Here is a 16901-nt window from a genome sequence, read left to right as displayed (position 1 = left end):
AGATATAATTGTAGAGATTTTACTAACTGGTTAGAGAAAAACCACCATTCCATGGGAAAGACCTGTTTTTCATACTATTGTCCTATTAAACCTGTAGGTGAATGAGGGGTGTTAAGCATAGACAAATGAACTGGATAGTTAGAGTTGATAAGAAAAATCTGCCAGTTACGTATTCTTTGTTCTATTAATTGTAATTTCCATTGTAAAGGCAAAGCTGCCTTGGGCAGAGGAACTTCTTCAAATAGCCCCAACTAATAATTTTTTTTCGTATCCAATTCCAAAGTGATTATTTTTCTGTTGCTGTTCTATAGGCTGCATTCCACCCTGAAGTTGCTTGCCTAATCCTAGTTCTGGTTCATATCCCATTTTAGACAACATGTGCTGACTTAGGTTTCAGGGGACAAAGTAGTCACTACGACTCTCCATTCTTCCAGTAAATCTCTGCCCCATAAATTTACAGGTGTGGGAGCTATGTAAGGACAAATATGTCCCAATTGACCATCAGGCCCTTCATAAGGCAGGGGAATGGAGCTTTGCAAAACTTGTTGGGAGGTGCCAAGGCCTACCAGAGATGTTTTAGTTGGTTTTTTCACCCCAAGATGATGACCAAAAACATGTGCCAATCATGGACACATCTGCGCCTGTGTCCATCAATCCTGTAAAGAATTTGCCATTCAATTTGATTTTGCACATGGGCCAGTTTTTGGAAATCTCTTGGGTGAAATAGATCTCTTGAGGAATTTCTGGCTGAGGATCCTCTTGGGAATTTTTAAAGCTAACATTATTTAATTTTGGTTTAGGCAAAAGCAACAATTATGCAATACAATCTCCTTTTTCTATTACTCAGAGTCCTATGGAGCTAACAGGAACACACAATTCAGAGGTACAATCAGAATCAACAATAGCCAGAATAACAGTAATGCCTTTCAAAGTTAGAATTTTCCAAGTATCAAACCAATAGTTCTGGGGGGGTGGGGGTCCTTGAATTCCTGTGGGTACAGATACTGGAGTCTCACCTCCTAGCAGGTGAACTCTGTAAGCAGCAGGAAGATCTATTCCTGAGCTCCCTAATGTTCCCCTGATGAGGGAAGAAATGTCCCTCCGGACACCCATGCCATGTGATTTTGTACTTGTGCACGGGTCTGAACCGGGTACCGCTGACTCAGAGGGACTGGTTCCCCCTGGCCCTGATCTCCTATAGTTTCCTGGGCCCAATTTCCATTTTCCTGGCAGCAATGTGCCATCCTTATCATATTTGGAGTGGCAGGCTTTAGCCCAGCGAATGCCTTTTCGACAGCGAGGGCAGGGGCCAGGTGGTAACTTACTTTCTTTGGATGTCTGACTCAGTGCCTCTGGGTCAGCTTGTAAAGCTATTTTCATTTTGTAGTTTTTTCTGAGATGTCCCGTTTTTCCACAATTAAAACATTTTAAATCACTGTGTGTACCGTATAAATGTTGGGAGATGGCTTGAGCCATCAGAGCCGAATTGTATAAAGGATACCCAATATTTTGGCATGCATTAATATATGCTCCAAGATCTTTAGAGGAGTGAACAGGATTTATTGCCTGTTTGCAATCCATATTAGGATTTTCATAGGCTAGCTGTAAAATCAGGATGTCTGCTGCCTGGGAATTGGAAATCTGTCTCCTGATGGTTTATTGTAATCTTGCTACAAATTCTGGCTAAGTTTCCAATGGCCCTTGCGTGATTTGAGTAAAAGATTTCATTGGCGCACCATCAACTGGCACAGAAGTCCAAGCCCTCTGCAGGAGGTCCTCTAGCTGGTGAAAGAGTAATGCTGGGCAACAGGCCTGCCTGCTTAAATCCGAAAAGTCACCTGTGCCTGATAACATGTCGATTGTAACTTCTTTTGACTGAGCATCTCCCTGAGCATTCTTATGAGCCTGTTCCCTGATTAAAGAATGCAGTTCCACCTCAAAAGTGAACATACTGAACAGGGGATAGGCACATTTTTGCAAGGTGAAAAACGTCATGTGGAACCAGAGAATAAGTTTGAAGTACATTGTCCAACAAACCTACTGTATAGGGGCTTTGGACGCCATTAGTTAGCATGCTCTGCCTGAGGTCCTTTAGGATGTTAAAATCAAATGAGGCATGAACATACATGTCCACCCCTGAGTTGTCAGGATCAGGCAAAATTGAGATAGGAAAGCACCGCCTTGCTCGATGTCACAGCCTTTTGCAGGGTATGGTGATAGGGAGTGGCCCCAGAAGTGGCCTTCACAAGGGGGTCAGCTAGACCTTTGCAAGATACCTGAGGAGGCTGAGGGGCTAGAGAATTAGGGTCTTCCTCAGCACACTGTGGTGGTGGTGGGGCAGAAGCTGAAGTGAGATGAAAGCACAGGGGGAAAGAAGCTGAACAAGGGGAAGCCTGGATACAGAAGGATTGGGGGGAAGGGTACCCGAGGTTTTCTGAATTGACTGAGAGAATTTGAGAGCAGAGTGGACTAAGGCCCAAGTGGGGAGCTTTGCGGGGGAGAGACTATCACCCTTTCTCTGGGCCTCATGAAGAACGGTACCTACACGTTCCCATGCTATTGTTAGTTGTCCCTTCCTGGGGAAAAGATGGGATGTACATTGTCTGTTAACAAATCTATCACAGCATCCTTAGATACTGGGTACATAGCTTGCTTTAACAGCGACTTAAGTAATTTGGCAAAGTTACGCTGCTGTGATGACAGAGACTGACCCATAGTTGTAACTCAGCAAAGATAGAAAATTGCTCCCAGCTGGACACACTTATCACCAGTGACCCTCGTCCGAGTCCGGAAATCGTCCTGGGAGATCTGTATGCTGTCTCTTTTACTCCAAGTTTGTCTCACAGGCGAGTTCACCCCTGGATCTGATTCACATCCACGTTGGGTGCCAAATGTAGGGAACAGGGGAAGAAGACGTTACTAGAACTTCAGCAGTAAGTCCTAGTCTCCTGTGAGCCATGGCAGCACAAGGCGAATTACAGGAAAGGTAGAAAAATGAGACTTTGAGAAGAAGCTGAGCTTTGGGTTTGATCAGTGCTGCTCTGGGCAGCAAAGACGAAAGCCCCCAGTTTACCACACCTTTTATTCAGTACTCAGTACATCGGGAGAAACAAGATGTAGCATATAACTTGCAGAGAGTTCAGTACATTGGCGTAAACAAGATGTAACAAACAGCTTGCAGAGTTCAGTACATGGGCATGAACAAAGTGTAACAACAATCCAAGAACAATGAGAAACTGAGTAGATGAAGATTTTGTTCCTCCCAGGATGTCTTCAGCTGGTATAATCTTGTCCTGGAGAATCACAGTATCACTGGATCATTGGAGTCTCCTTTGTGACCAGGGTTCAAAATGAAATTATGTCTCGGAATGCCATAGCTAGGCTGTAGGCAGGAGAAGTAGGCTAACCAAATGATTTTTCCTTAAAATTACGTAGTATTGCTCCCGACATCTGGTAAGCGTCTTTTTTTGTTTTTTTGTGTTTAGAGATAGGTCTTGGTATATAGCCCAGGCTGGTCTTGAACTCGTGGCAGTCCTCTTGCCTCAGTCTCCTGAGTGGTGGGATTATAGGCATATGCCACCATCCCTGTTTTAAGCATCTCTTTTTAAAACCTGATCTGATGATGATGAATTTGCTGTTTTTGCTTGCCTTGGAAGGTCTTTACCTTGCATTTCTGAAGCATGCCTTTAGTGAGTGTAGTAGAGTTGGTTAGTGGTTGTTTTCTTTTAGTACTTGGAATATGTCATTCTTTTTTCTCATGGGCTGTAGAGTTTCTGCTCAGCAATCTGTTCTTCATCTAATGGAGATACACAACTTGGTTCCTTTCTCTTTCAGTTTTTAGAATTCATTCTTTGTTTTGTCCTGTAGACAGTTCTATTGTAATAGTTTGTTGTGAAAATCTTTTCTGGTTATGTTTATTTAGCGATCCCATAAGTATTCAGTGTTTGGGTGTCTGTATCTTTCCTAAGGTTAGGGAAATTTCTGCTGTTGTTTCATTGACTAGGTTACTGTGTCCTTATGTTTTTTCTCTTCATCTTCACATATACTGAAATGCAGCATTTTTTGTTTAATGATGTTCCAGAGGTTTTTAATGTTTCCTTCATTCTTTCTGCTTTTTTCTTTTTTGTCTGCCTGAGATATTTCAAAAGACCGGTTTTCAAGTTTAGATATTGTGTTCTTTCTTCTGCTTGAGCTAATCTGTTATTAAGGTTTTCAGTAATATTTTTTAAAAATTTGACTTATTCAGCTTTTTTCCAAGGTTTTCAAAATATCTTTTTGCTGAATTTCTCATTCATGTCCTACACTGTCTTCCTAATTTAATTTAAGATTTTTAATTTCTATTATCTTGGATCTCATTGAGCTTTTTGGTTTTTTGAGACAGGATCTCCCTATGCACTTCTGGCTGGCCTTGAACTCAAAGTGATCCTCCTGTCTCAGCCTCTTGGATGCTGGGATTACAGGTGTGTGCCACCATGCCTGGCTTCATTTGAGTTATTTTTATAATCATTCTTTTAAATTATTTTGTCAGGCATTTCATCCATAGTGATTTCTTTAGGGTCTATTGCTAGAAAGTTATTGTGTTCTCTTGGAGGAGTTGCATTATATTTATTATGTTTTTCCCCTTTGTCTTTTGCATTGACATTTGGTGGATCAGTTATCTCTGTCACATTCTTGGGGTAGCTTTATTAGTAAGCAGCTTTTTTTGTGAAGATATATATCTTGTGTTGTCCATTTTGTTTACAGTATTTGCTTTGCTTCCAGTTGGGTACTGTAGTTTCTTTGGCTGTAGTTAATGACTTTAGCACAGTGCATACTGTGGTGCATTAGAGGGACCCACTGTCTCTTTAGGTCAGGCAAAAGTGTGGAAACTCCAGCTTCACAGGGAGGTAAAGGGGATATAGCAGTGGGTATAGGGCACTCACTGTGTGACTACTTATACAGGGATGTCTCTAGTCAGGTGATTGGTTTTCTCAGGTACTGTTGATGCTCACTGTGTTACTAGGACGTGCTTTTGGAAGTCCCAGTAATGGTGAGGAACCTCAAGCACTTGTTCTGTAACCATTCAGTCGTACAGGCCTAGGTGCTGCATGGGAGAGGCAGTGGTACAAACCAGAGCACCAAGTCTTGACAGCAGTGAGTTGTCAGATGTGGTACAATGTTACTATATAGATTCAGGTTTCTGATCTAAGTGGATTGTGAAGGACCGTGAGGAATGTGAAAGTTCTCAGTAACTAGGACTGATAGCATCCACACTTGATAGTTTGCTGGATTCTTCCATTTATCTTTTTCCCTGCAAAAGGGGAATCCCTCTGTCCCTTCACTATGGAGCTTGGATGGCAGATGCTAATGGGATTTGTTTTTTGTTTCTTTGCTGTTGACCCCAGTCTTTGAATCTTACAAGGTTTCAGTCTCTCTCTTGCTGATTTCCAGTGTTCTTCTGTGGGATATTGGATAATACAAAAATGCGGCTCACCTCAAAATGCAGCTTGATACTTTGGTTCCTTGTGGAGGAGGAGGTGAACTCTGTTCAGCCATCATGAGTCCTAATTCATGCATTTTACATGTATGTTTTGATGAGTTTTAATAAGTGTACACCCCTCATGATACCCCACAACCACTACCACTGGTGCTGGAATATAACCAGAGCCCCAGAGACTTTTCATGTCCTCCATTCCATTTGTCCTCCAACCTTCCCCCCACAAACCCAGGCAATCAAATGATCTATTGTGTGTCACTGAATATTAAGAGTCATTGTTTTGTTCTGAAGTTCTAGGGTGCTGTGGGCTCTTTTCAGAGATTCTTTCTAGCTTCTTGTTGTCCTGGACAAGACATGTGCAAAAGGTAGTGAGAGCTTATATTTATTAAAGGTAAAAAAAGAATGCTCTGCAGAATGAGAGTGGGCCACTGAGAAAGAGAGGTCATGGGCTGGGGATTTAGCTCAGTGGTTTCACTGCCTGCTGCGCAAGCCCAAGGACCCAAGTTTGATCCTTGGTACCAAAAAAAAAGAGAGAAAGAGAGGTCACAATGGCTGTGAGGTTAATGGCTGCCATCTTTGTATCCTCCATTCCTCATTCCTCTGGCTGACATCAAATCTAGGCCATCTTTTCTTACTGATCTCACACCAGAAGTGAAGATAGCATTTTCTGATTGGCCTTAGGTGCAGCACTTGGGAACCGTTTTTCTGTGTATGTGTCCTAGATCTCTATGGTTGATAGGTCACACCTGCCTGCCCAGCTGGCTGGCCATACTTTAATCTCCTGGTTTATTTTCTAGAGTAGCATACTTGTAGAAACAGGCAGTGTATACAGGATATTCTTTTGTTCCTGGTTTCTTGTACTGAGCATGTTTTGGAAATTATACATGCTATGTGTATCAGTATAGGGAACATGGAAAGGGGTTGTTAAGAGAACCTCTGGAGTTAAGTCCTAGTATCCTGTGAGCCACGGCAGTACGTGGCAAATTACAGGAAAGGTAGAAAAATGAGACTGAGAAGAAGCTGAGCTTTGGGTCTGATCAGTGCTGCTCTGGGCGGCAAAGACGAAAGCCCCCAGTTTACCACACCTTTTATTCAGTACTCAGTACATCGGGAGAAACAAATGTAACAAATGACTTGCAGAGAGTTCAGTACATCCTGTGTAAATAAGATGTAACAGTCCAAGATCAAGGAGGAACTGAGTAGATGTTTGTTCCTCCCGGGATGTTCTCAGCTCCCAAGATGTTTCTTGTCCTGGAGAATCACAGCATCACCAGATCATTGAGGTCTCAGTTGTGACCGGAGGCCAAAATGGAGTTATGTCTCCGAATTCCAAAGCTGGGCTGTAGGCAGGAGAACTAGGCTAACCAAATGATTTTACCCTAAAATTATGTAGCATTGCTCCTGACACATCAGTAGTTCATTTTGTTTTATTATTGAATATTCCATAGTATAAAAATACTGCATTTTATCCGTTTACCTGTTGATAGAATTTAGGCTGTTTCCAGTTTTAAGCTGTTAGAGAAAAGCTACTGTGAGTATTCATGGACAAGTGCTTATGTGGATATGTTTTCTTTTGGATACCTGGGAGTTGGATTGCTGCGTTTTGTGTGGCAAGTGCAACTTTAACTTTATTAGGAACTTGCCAAGCTATCTTCCCAAGTGATTGTGCCATATTACATTCCCTACAGCACTGTAAGAGAGTTTCAGTTGCTCTACACCCCTGCCAGCACTTACGTAATTGGTCTCTGCCATCATCCTTTGAAATGGATAGTAGTATCTTAATTGTGGTTAAGTGCATTTGCGTGCTGGCTGATGATTCTGAACCTCCTTTCCTGGATAGAACTAAATCTTTTGTTCCCTCTACATTTTTAAAAAGAAAAGCTTTTTAAAGACAAGAAAATAAGACTAATGATATTGAGTATCGTTTTGTGTTTGTTTTGGCCATTCACATATCTTTTTTGTTAAGTGTACAAATCTTTTTGCCCATTTCTTTGAAGGACAGTAAATATTCCAAACAAAATTATGAGAAAAATGAAATAAAAGGTGTATCTTTCATCTCAACTAGTAGTTTAGTTTCTAGAATCAAAAAGGTCTTACAAAAGGTATTTTTCCTGATTTTTGAATTTATCTATTCTAGTTATGTAATTAATTTATATATATATTTTTTTCACTTGTGCTCTTTATTTTTAGAAATTGTTTTCTTAATGTATTATTTCTTTCCCTAAATTCTTTTATTGGTACATTTTAGGTATATAATACATTTACATTTATCACTGGGTACTTGCACTTGTACATGATGTATCTTGCATCTTATTTTTTTCCCATTCCCTGTCCTCCCTTCACCCCCTCCACCCTTCCCTATTTACAAAGACTTTGTTTCCATTTTTTCCTTTGCTCATAATTTTTCTTTTCCCTTCTTTCCTTTCCCCTTCCCCTCCCACTTCCCCTACTACTTCAGACCTTTTCTTCCTATTTCAAATTATCAATTATTCATTTTAATCCTTATTTACACTTTCAGTTTCTCACACTACAGAAACTATTCTGTATTTACACATATGTGTCCTATTTATTTCACTTAAGAGTGTATCCTCAATATGCATCCATTTAGCTACAAATGTCTCTAGTTTCTCATTCTTTATGGCTGAGTAGTACTCCACTTTATAAAAAAACCACATTGTCTTTATCCAGTCTCTAGTTGATGAGCGCTTGAGCTGTTTCAAAGCTTTGGCTTTTACAAACTGTGCTGCTATAAACATGGGTGCACATATGTTGCTGTGGTATGATTCTTTTAGTTCTTTAGGGGAAGATCCCCAGCAGGGGAATAGCTGGGTCAAATGGGACCTCTAGTCCTAGTTCTTTGAGGTATCTCCATACTGATTTCCACTGTGGTTGCACCAGTCTGCACTCCCACCAACAATGGAGAAGGGTTCCTTTCTCTCCACACCCCCGCCAGCATTTGTTATTGGTTGATTTCTTGATAGCAGCCATTCTTTCTGGTGTGAGGTAGAATCTCAGTGTTGTTTTCATCTGCATCTCTCGAATGACCAGTGATGTTGAACATTTTTTTCATATGTTTATTTGTTACCTTTACTTCTTTGTCTGAGAAATGTCCATTTCAGATGCACATTTTTGAATTGGGTCTTTAAAATTGGGGGGGGGTGTCTGATTTTTTTTTTTTAGTTCTTTTATATTCTAGGTAGTAGTCCTTTGAGGAACAGCTGCTAAAATTTTTTTCCCACATTGTAGGTTGTCTCTTAGTTCTCTTGGTGGTTTCTCTTGCAGTGCAGAAGCTTCTTGATAAGATGAGATCCCGATTATTGATTCTTTGTACTAGTTCCCATGCTACTGAGGTTTTGTTCATAAAGTCTTTTCCTATGCCAATGTCTTCAAGAGTTCTACCTAACTTATCTTCCAGCAAGTTTATTGTTTCTGTCTTAATATTTAGATCTTTAATCCACTTTGATCTTAGTTTAGTGCATGGCGATAGGTATGGGTCAAGTTTTAATCTTTGGCAGGTTGAAATCCAGTTTTTCCAACACCACTTATTAAAAAGGCTGTGTTTCCTCCAGTGAGGATGGTTAGCTCCTTTGTCAAAAATTAGGTAGCTGAGTATGTCTGGAGTTGTTTCTGCATCTTCTGATCTATTCCACTGATCTTTGGGTCTGTTTCTTTGCCAGTACCATGCTGTTTTTATCACAGTAGCTTTGTAGTATAGTTTCAAGTTGGGAATTGTGATACCTCCAGCCATGTCTCTGTTGCCTAGAATTGCTTTTGCTATTGTAGGTCTCTTCTGGTTCCAAATGAATTTTTGGATTGTTTTCTCTAGTTCTGTGAAGTATATTGTTGGAATTTCATTGGCATTGCATTAAATCTAGATAGTGGTTTTGGAAGTATGGCTATTTTCACTATATTGGTTCTTCCTACCCAGAAACAAGGGATGTCTTTCCATTTTCTTATATCCTCCTTGATCTCCTTTATCAGAGTGCTGTAGTTTTCAGTGTAGAGGTCTTTTGCTTCCTTTGTGAGGTTGATTCCTAGATATTTCATTTTTTGGGATGCTGTTTTAAAAGAAATTGTTTCCCTAATTTCTCAGTGAGTCTGCTATTTGTGTGTAAGACTGTTGTTTTTTGAGTGTTAACCTTATATCCAGGTACTCTACTGAATCTGTCAATTAGGTCTAGAAGACTTTTGATTGAGTTTTTTGGGTCTTCTATGTAAAGTATCATATCATCAGCAACTAATGACACTTTAACTTTTTCCTTTCCTATGTTTATTCCTTTTATTTCTATTTCTTTTCTAATTGCTGTGGCTAATGTTTCCAGAAGTATATTGAACAGGAGTGGTGATAGTGGGCATCCTTGTCTTGTTCCTGATTTTAGCATGAAAGTTTTTCAGTTTTTGACCATTTAGTAAAATAGAAAACACAGAAGAAATGGACAAATTCCTAGATATATATGAATTTCCAAAGTTAAATGAAGAAGATATAAAAATTCTAAACACCCCCATTACAATGAGTGAAATTGAAAATGTAGTTAATAATTTACCAACAAACAGAAGCCCAGGTCCTGATGGCTTCACTGCTGAATTCTGCAAGACATTTAGAGAAGAGCTATCGACATTACTCTTTAAACTCATCAAAGAAATTGAAAGAGAAGCAATACTTCCAAAGTTATTCCTTGAAGCCAGTGTTACTTTGAATCCAAAACCAGGGAAAGACCCAACTGAAAAAGAGAACTATAGGCCAGTGTCCCTAATGAACGTAGATGCAAAAATCCTCAAGAAGATACTGGCAAACAGTATACAGAGGGTCAGCAAGAAGATCATACACCCTGACCGAGTTGGATTTATCCCAGGGATATAAGGATGGTTCAACATACGTAAATCAATAAATGTAATACACTATATTAACAGAGACAAGGACAAAAAAAAAATTCGACAAAATCCAACACCCATTCATTGTAAAAACACTACAGAAAATGGGAATAGAAGGTCTTTATCTCAACCTGATTAAGGCTATCTACAAAAAATAATTTATATATTTATTAGATACATTATTTTGTTGATATTTTAACAAATTTTGAAGTTTTCTAATGAAATTTTTATGGTGCTTCATGAGATATAGTATATTTCTTTTTAAAAATGTTAATTTTAAAGAATCTTGAGTATATAGATTCATGGTTATATCTTTTTATAAGTTAAATTAAATGAAAATGATTAATTATATAGCTTAGAAAGGTACATTGTTTTGAAGCAAAACATTTATTGGTACATTTTAGATATACATAGTGATAACATTCATCATAGAGAATTTTTACTTGTATGTGATATATCTTGCTCCCTTCAAAAGGACATTTTGTAAATAGCTAATTGGATGGTTCTATAAAGCCTGGCGAAGTAACAGAATTGGTGCATGCATTGTTGGGTTAGAATTCTCTCTGTGTTACTTTTTCAATATCATATATAATTTTCCAAAAATTAATAAAAAGCAGGAGGTTTAATGAATTTTTCATTAAGTTTATTATATTTTCACAAGGCAGATATACTTATATAACTACCTCTCAGTTGTACAAGATAAAAAATCACCCTAAAAATCCTCATGTGCCATTGTAATCAAAATTTCTGCAATAGCCTTTAAAGGGAAACCCTCCTAACTTTCAAGATACCAACTTTATTATTTTGCTTGGATAGTGTTGGTGCCTAAGAATGCATTTCTAAATACTTTCAAGATAGTATTGCTGCCTAAATATGTATAACCTTGAATACTTAGTTTAGGTTATACTTTGCTTGGTTTGAGTGTTTGTGTCTCTGTCTCTCCCTCTGCCTCCCCCTCTCTCTTCCTTCCTTCCTTTCATTTTGTGGTACTGGGGATTGAGCCCAGGTACTTCATATTGAGCTACATCCCAAATGTTTTATGTTTTCTGAGATTAGGTTGCTAAGTTGCCCAGGCCAGGATCTAACTTGAAATTTTTCTGCGTCAGCCTCCTATAGTGCTCCTATAACAGGTATGTGCCACCACGCCCAGTTTTAATGTTATTCTCTATTCTTAAGTTTGTATTCTAGTATCCAGAAAAGTCCTATGATATTTAAATGTTGTTGAAATTAAAAACTTTTATACCTTAATTTTTTGAGGAGAAAAGATGGCAGTTTCTATTTTAGGATATTTTGTCAACTAAATTATAATAAAACCAAATATGAAATAAATATTTTCTCAGCCTAATTGGTCTTCTTTGAGAGAGCCTCGCTTTAAGAATAATCAGTAAAATTAGTAATGGTTTGTTATTTTTCTAGAGAAACTGAAAGTGTAAATAAGGACTAAAATGTATAATAGGTAATGTGAAATAGGAAGAAAAGGGGCAAAGGGGAAGGAAGTGGGAGGGCTAGGGGAAAGGATAGAACGGAATGGGATTCACATGAGAAAATGGAAAAATAGGAACAAAATCTTTGTAAATAGGGAGCAATGGAGGGGTTGAAGGGAAGGCTGGGCAAGGGTGAAAAATAAGAACCAAGGGAGATTATGTAAAGGTGCAAATTTCCAATGATGAATGTCATTATATTGTATACCTAAAATGTACCAATGATTAGAATGAATAATCGATAATGCAAAATAAGAAGCAAAGGTCCAGAGGGGTGTAGGGGTAGTGGGAGGGGCAGGGGAAAGGAAAGAAGAGAAAGGAAAAATGGTGAGAAATGGAAAAAATGGAAATAAAGTCTTTGTAAATAGGGAAGGGTGGGTAAAGGTACAATTCCCAATGAGAAATGTAATTGTGTTTTGTACCTACAGTGTACCAATAAAAGAATTTAATAAAAAAAAGAAAAAAAAAAAAAAAGAAGCAGAAGTTAAGAATTTTCCACCTGGGTTCCACCGCTCCCAGCCCAGAGGTAGGGGCTTCCAGGCCACCATTCCACCACTCCCAGCCCAGAGGTAGGGGCTTCTGGACCACCATTGCACCGCTCCCAGCTCAGAGGAGGTGAGCCACATGGGCACTAACAGCACCCCTCCCACCCCTGTTGAAATGAGAAGACATGTAAACAAGTCTCAAAACCAGACTTCCAGATCACCTACAGCAACCCCAAAGGGAAATGAGATGGAAGAGTCTGATACTCAACCACCTGGACTCCCTGAACTGAAAATAAAAGAGGATCTGGAAAAAATGAAATCAGAAATAATTTCTCAGATAACAGCAGAGATTGTGCTCATGGTGCAAGACATGATTTAATATATCTAGAGAGGAGCTGAGGAACATGATGGTATCCCAACATAGGAAACAAATGGAATCCATAAAACAGATGCAAACATATTTCTAGGAGATCAAAAGCTCCCCTGAAAGTCTACACAGCAGAATGAGCCAATGTGAGGACAAAATTTCAAATATAGAAAATAAGATTGCAATTAGTGACCAGGAAAAGAAAAATTGCTTCAAAATTGTAAGGCACCCTGAGAAATCAATCCAGCAGCTGCTAGACGGTGCAAAGACGAATAACATAAGACTGATTGGAGTCAACGAAGAAACAGGAGAGAGTTCAGATGACATAAAAAAACTGTTCTCAGAAGTGATGGCAGAAAACTTCCCAAGCAGGGGAAAAGAACTTGACATACAGAAAAGCGAGGCATATAGGACTCCAAATAAACTTGATCAAAAAAAATCTACACATTGGCATATGATTGTTAAGATTCCAGAAACCCAACAGAAGAACAAAGTTCTACAAGCAGTTAGAGAAAAGAAACAAATCACATACAAAGGAAAGCCCATCAGAATCACAGCAGACTTCTCAGCACAAACTCTCAAGGCAAGAAGAGCTTGGAGTGACGTATTCCAAGCCCTAAAAGAAAATAGCCTCCAACCCAGATTGATGTACCCTGCAAAACTATCTTTCAAAATTGATGGAGAAATAAGATACTTTGATGACAAATGAGCACTTTAGGAACTTCATGAGTACCCAATCAGCACTCCAAAGAATTTTACACAATATCCTAGGAACAGACAATGAGGTTCACAACCCCAGGAAGCACAGCAGAACGAACCCATTGGGCGCGACAAGAAATTAAATGTAAAGGGGGAAAATCCAACAGAAAGAAAAAGTCATGACAATGATAAGTCAATATGTATCAGTTATAACCATCAATGTTAATGGTCTCAATTTACCAATCAAAGAAATAGACTGGCAGAATGGGTCAAGAATCCAACAATATGATGCATACAAGAAACACACTTAATTCAAAAGGAAACTCATAGACTGAAAGTTAAAGGGTGGAAAACAGTACTCCATGTGACAGGAACCCGAAAAAAAGCAGGAGTAGCTATCCTCTTTGCAGATCAAGTGGATTTCAAACCAACACTGATTAAGAGAGACAAAGAAGGACACTACATCCTTGTAAAGGGAACAATCCAGGAGGAAGAGATGACAATCATAAATATATATGGACCAAACACTAGTGCACCCAACTATATAAAACAAATACTAATGGACATGAAAAGTCATATATGCACTAATACAATAGTAGTGGGGGACCTCAACACCCCACTGTCACAGATAGATGAACTAGATAAAAAATAAGTAAGGAAATACTAGAAAATGTTTTTTTTGACATTAAACATTTTCATTTTAAAATTTAAGTTACCATTGGGACAATTTTCTAAGCAATTTACTAAATAAATCATACAGTTTTCATATTAGTTTAAAAAGTACATATTTATATCTGTAAAATGATAACCCTAATGTCTTGGTCATAAAAATATGTATTCATTTTATGAGTTAATTTATAGTATTTGACTAGGTAAAACTGAACTGTTTGCCAGTCCTTAAAAGTTGACATTTCTCTGTTATATAGTATTTGCTTAGTATAGAAAATAGAATTAAAGGTAAGTATAAAACGAGCTACTCTTAAAATTTAAGTTAAAGTATTCCTCAGAGACTGACATTCTCTTAAGTGGCTTTATTATAATTTATTGAGCTATGCTGCTGTTGGTGAGAATTTAAAGTTTTCAATTTTTTTTTTCTTTGTTTTTTAGGCAAGGATTTTATCACTGAGCTCATTTCATGAGCTTGGTCCTCCTCATTTCTTTTACAAGTAATACTGTTAGGAATATTTTGTTTCTAACTTTTTATTGCTGTAGTTTCCATTTGCATGGGATTCTAGACATGGAAGTATTTTATCAGGAGCATACTAAATACATACATCTTTCACCTAGTTTCATCAGTTGATATAATTTGCTGTATTCGCCATCTCTTAGTCTCTTTTTATACATGTATATAAATGAATGTTGAACATATATGTATAAATAAGCATGAATAGCTACACATTTACATGTTGTGGGGAACCATTTCTAAGTAAGATTTAGATATCATGGTATTTCACCTCTAAATATTTCTGCTAAACAAGGACATTCCTTTATGTAATAGTCACAATCCACTATTGAGAAAATCAGCAGTAATTTCGTATCATCATCTGCTATAATGTCCACAATCAGAATTACCTAAATATCTTCAAAATGTCTTTTAGGTTTTAAAAATGTAGGATCAAGTTGAGGTTCACTCATTACATTTGGTTATTTTCCTCTGTTAGTTTCTTCATTTAGAACAGCTCCTACCTGCTTGGTTCCTACTCTTCTTTTGGAACACTACATTGAGATTTGTTATTGCTGGACATCAAACCCAGTGCCTGTATCTTTAACCTTTTCCACTTTGTTGATGTCTTCCCATAGCATTTAAACTTACACAAACAAACTATCCAACCTCAAACAACTAATTAAAATCTCTTTCCAGTATCCTCCATGATTCTTCACCTCTTCTTTTGTCTCCCACTTTCAACCCATATTTCTCAACTACTTACATTAACTGTCACTTTTCCCCTTTCTTGATAACTGTTCCCATTGTATTAAGGTTTTGGTGCCTGCCATTCCACTAAAGTATCTCTGATAAACTCTGTATTATCTCTTTGAATTAACTCTCTTTTGCCCTTAGTGCGTTCATTTCATTTTTTTTTTTTTAAAGAGGGCAGGGCTTATTTAGGTCACAGTCTGTAGAGGTTTCAGTCCATAATTAGCTCGCTCCAAGGCAGAGTGGCACATGGCAGAGGGGTGTTACAGAGGAGAAACAGTTCATGGCACCCACTCGGTAACAAAAGCAACAAGGGGAGCTTAACAACATCTTTCTTCCCCTTTTATCTTATCCAGACAATGGGGATGAGGGTGGTGGCAAACCAGTCAGTGTACTGATTTAGTAATCGCATGCCCTTAACCCCAGCATCACACACTCTAGATTCAGCCACTTCTGAAAAAGCCATCTATGACCACCTGAGGCTTTGGGGGGACATCTAAACACAAGCCGTAACATTCTGCCTCTGACCCTCCAAAGACTGGTGTACATCCAGTGATCTTTTAAAAATGCATTTCTGATCTCTTCATTCCTTTGTCAAAACTAGATTTCTGATGATTCACATAAAATCTCACATCCTTAATATGGTCCACTGCATCCTGCTTGCCTTCCTGTTATCTTGTGGACATTTCCTTTTTTTTCTAAGCACTTGAGCTGGGTAAGTCATTTAATTTCTTTGAACAAACTTTACTTATACTGAGAAATTTATTTTTGTCCCTCCTTTTGGTCTTTTCTCCATTTTCCACCTAGCCTTCTTTCAAACTTTAGCTCAAAGCCCATAATCTCAGTAAATCCTTTCTTGTCTTGATGCAGAAGAGATGTACCATCCGTACTTCTCCTTCATATCACTTATCACAATTGTAAATAAATAATGAATTGAATTATTCTCTAGAATGTAAGCTTAATGAAGGCAACACCTCTATCTTGTTTGTTGCTGAGTTTACAGATCCTGTCAGCACAGTTCCTTTGCTAGATGTTCACTAAATATTTGTTGAATGAATTATTAATTCACCGAGATGTCACCCACCTCTTTATTCTTTAAATTACCCCCCCCCCCCCATTCAGCATGGTTGGAGTTTCAGTGGATTCCATAGAAATTCTTAGGACCTGTGTACTCTGCCTAGATCTTTGGGGATATGTCCACAAGTAGCTGCTGCAAACATGTGATTTTTTTTTTTTTTCTCTCCTGTTTAATCTTGAAAATATGTGAGCATTTTGTTTTTTGTTTCTAATATTCTTGTGTTCATTAAACAGACAAGCAAACAAACAGAAAGTACCTAAAACTATTTATCAGTTAGTAAAATAGACACTTTTCTGATTAAAGATTTCAGTTATTTCTCATGTGACATTTTTAGAAGTCCATTTAGTAGTGTGTTCATACTATTGCAGAAAGAAAATATTCCATATTTCCAGAACTAAACATAGTTTGTCAAATATTGTCAGCACAGAGATGTATTGATTGAGCAAATAGGCAAAGTATGGTGAGGCAAAAACCTAAAACTGCATTTATCAGGCTTCCTTTTGAGCTTGATACATTAAATGTTGTAAA

The 16901-nt window shown here is 38.2% G+C and overlaps 1 protein-coding gene across 13 annotated transcripts in view; it reads left to right on the top strand.

The window, feature by feature from the left end:
* Nucleotides 1-16901, top strand: part of Senp7 (SUMO specific peptidase 7) — a 208182-nt gene that overhangs the window by 90919 nt on the left and 100362 nt on the right. Inside the window, exon 1 of one of the 13 annotated variants that reach the window (XM_087214587.1) lies at nt 12258-12444. The exons of the other annotated variants lie outside the window; for them this stretch is intronic. The gene's annotated coding sequence lies outside the window, so the exon portion shown is untranslated. Of the gene's footprint in view, nt 1-12257; nt 12445-16901 lie in introns of those variants that run through there. 13 annotated transcript variants of the gene reach the window in all.

Source organism: Heterocephalus glaber, unplaced genomic scaffold (genome assembly GCF_053883595.1).
Source record: "Heterocephalus glaber isolate CG9 unplaced genomic scaffold, H.glaber_assembly_v1.0 deba00000122, whole genome shotgun sequence".
NCBI lineage: Eukaryota > Metazoa > Chordata > Mammalia > Rodentia > Bathyergidae > Heterocephalus > Heterocephalus glaber.
The sequence above is the reverse complement of the archived record's forward strand: the minus strand, read 5'-3'. Positions and strand labels throughout refer to the sequence as shown.